This window comes from Gavialis gangeticus, unplaced genomic scaffold (assembly GCF_001723915.1).
Source record: "Gavialis gangeticus isolate Ggan-Ray unplaced genomic scaffold, GavGan_comp1, whole genome shotgun sequence".
Classification (NCBI taxonomy): domain Eukaryota; kingdom Metazoa; phylum Chordata; order Crocodylia; family Gavialidae; genus Gavialis; species Gavialis gangeticus.
This window is the reverse complement of record NW_017729018.1, coordinates 2602331-2605351: the sequence shown is the minus strand read 5'-3', so window position 1 is coordinate 2605351 and position 3021 is coordinate 2602331.

Sequence of the window (3021 nt, the reverse complement as noted above, 5' to 3'; positions counted from 1 at the left end):
TTTTTTTTTTTTTTTTTTTTTTTTTGCTGCTGCGTATATTTAGTTATTTATTGACTCTTTGCTTGTGGACATACCTGTATAAACTCCAGACCCCCTAAAAAGGATATTTCAAACAAAAAGAAAACATAATTTTTTTTTGATAATAATGCTTTATAGAGTTTATTCTTTTATCACCTGATTTCCCAGTCTTCTCCATGGACTCACACTATGACATCCTCCCTCTGCACCGAAGTGGAAGACTACAGAGATACAGCCAGACCAGAGAGCCAGCAAGGAGAGGAGAACAGGAGACTGAGGGCTTGAAAGAGTAGCCTATGAACTATTATAGCAGCATTTCCAAAAGAAATCTTGGTTTTCAAGGTCATTCTTGGAAACCGAAGGTGTATGTGTGTGTCTGTCCCTGCTGTCCCCAGGTGACAGAGGTAAGGCTTGCTCTTTGTGTGTATGTATGTGTGTGCCCATCCGTCTGTTCCTACTGGCAGGAATGAACCTGACTCAGTGTATGTATGTGCATATGTCTGTCTACTACTCCTCTCCCCTCCATTGTCCGAATTCAGAATTGGTCAGCCATGTGTCACAGACTACTGCTGACAGCCAATGAAACATCGCTGTGGAGTGCCAACAAGCAGCCTCAGCAGAGGGGAAGTATGCACTACTGCTGTTTACTGGATGGCATCATAACAACTCATCTGTGTGTCTTCAGCCCAGGTTGCCCATGTTGAGCAGAAGACCCTGGGATACCTCTGCTGTGGAGCAAAACCACAAAGCAAAAGGGGTCACACTAGAGAATGCATGATGCAGACTCCCAAGCAAAGGGAAGCTGCGTGTCTGAGCCAGGGGACCATAAACACCAGTTCTAATGTGGAAAGAAGGGGTGGCTTCATCAGCCATTTATTGGTCAACCTATGATGCTAGGTCAGCGGGCAAACTGAATGGACCATACTACTTCTACCATGGCTTTCAATCAGAGTCACAGGTGCTGAGGCCAGAAGGTTTGTCAGATCATCCAGCTTGACATCCTGTATAGCTCAGGCCAGAGAATTTCATCCAGTGACCCCCTGCATTGAGTGCAAAACTTGGGTTTAGTTGAACCAAATGCAAGGTGTTACAGCAAGGGATGGAAAACAAGGGGATAACACTATTTGGAAGTATCACTGATGAAGGAGCTGTGGGTTATTTCATAGATTTCATAGACATTAGGGCTGGAAGGGACCTTGAAAGTTCATCGAGTCCAGCCCCCTGCCCGAGGGGCAGGAAGTCAGCTGGGGTCACAGGATCCCAGCAAGATAAGCACCCAAATTTCTCTTGAAGGCGTTCAAAGTAGGTGCTTGAACCACCTCCAGCGGCAGGCTATTCCAGACCTTGGGGGCTTGGACAGTAAAGAAATTCTTCCTTATGTCCAGCCTGAAACCATCTTGCAGGAGTTTAAAACTGTTTGCCCTCGTCATCCCTTGGGGCGCTCTGGTGAACAAACGTTCCCCCAGATCCTGGTGGTCACCCCTGATAAACTTATAGGTGGCCATCAGATCGCCCCTGAGCCTGCGCTTTTCCAGGCTAAAGAACCCCATGGCTCTCAGCCTGTCATCATAAGGTCTGTTTTCCTGACCTCTGATCATGCACGTGGCTCTTCTCTGGACTCTGTCAAGGTTCTCCACAACCTTTTTGAATTGTGGAGCCCAAAACTGGACACAGTACTCCAGCTGCGGCCTCACCAAGGCTGAGTACAAGGCAGAGATTTGCTTGAGAAGCATCTATGGATGCAAGCCAGCGTTTTGGTTGCTTTAGTAGCCGCAGCATCGCATTGCAGGCTCATGTTCATCTTGTGGTCAATCATGATCCCCAAGCCTCTTTCTTCTGTAGTGCTAGCCAGCGTAGCACTGCCGGGGCTATAAGGATGCTGCAGGTTTTTCCTCCCAAGGTGGAGAACCTTGCATTTTTCGATGTTAAACACCATCAGGTTCTCGTCCGCCCATTTGCTGAGCCTGTCCAGGTCAGCCTGGATCGCCCTCCTGTCCTCAGATGTGGATGCTTTACCCCAGAGTTTGTTGTCATTGGCAAACTTGGCCAGTCCGCTTCTAACTCCAATGTCTACATCATTGATGAAGATGTTGAACAATATGGGTCCAACTCTTTAGTGCTCTGTTTCTTTAAACTCCATAAATATCCTATCCAAAAAATGACAAGAAGCACAGAGAGACAGCAGGACCTAGGGAGGGCAGATTAAGATGGCTGGGACTCCTCAAATATACACACAGCTCTTCAGCTAGCTCTTTTGAAGTCAGCCATTAAATTTGGATAAATTTTGTCAGGAATTTTGGAGCTGTGTGTTAAAATTTCTGTCAGCTTCTTTACTTCAATGCCCTGTGCCTCTGATAGGGGCCAGAATCAGAAACTACACCTCTTGCAAACTGCACCAACTCATGTAGAGATGCCTTGAATGCAATTGCTGCAGTGATGCCTGCCTGAGTCTGCCAAGAGCCTGAGAGAATTTCCCTGGGACAGAAAAAGTGCCCTTAGTATTTCTATGGGGTTTCATTTTCAGTCCTACTGATCCATGGTACCCCTCCAGACCCATACCATTTCAGGGGTGGGCAGGGAAGTCCAGCAGTCTGGCCTTCCATCCCAAACCAGAGTTGGTCTGGCTGGAGGAGTAATACCTGGGGGACCCTGATCTCAAGGGGTTTGTAATTCTGAGGAAGACAAAGGGGTAACATATCCCTCTTGAGGGCTACCAAGGCGGAAGCAGCTCTGAAAGTAATATCTAAAACACAACTGCACAGCAAAGGAAGTGGAGAAGAACTAAAAAGTAATGGAGCAGTATCCAGGCCTTAAGTTGGGGTAGAGGAGAAGGGAAAGAGGTGATGTTTGGAAACAAGGGTGCAAGGAACAAAGAGGAAGGAAAGAGATTTGTAGGTAGGGATTATATAATGGGAGTAGGAGTTTAAAAAATGGAGGTAAATTGTGGGCTGGGAGAATTAACCAGGTGTCTTGGAGTATCTGAAGCTAGAACCTTGCTGGCAC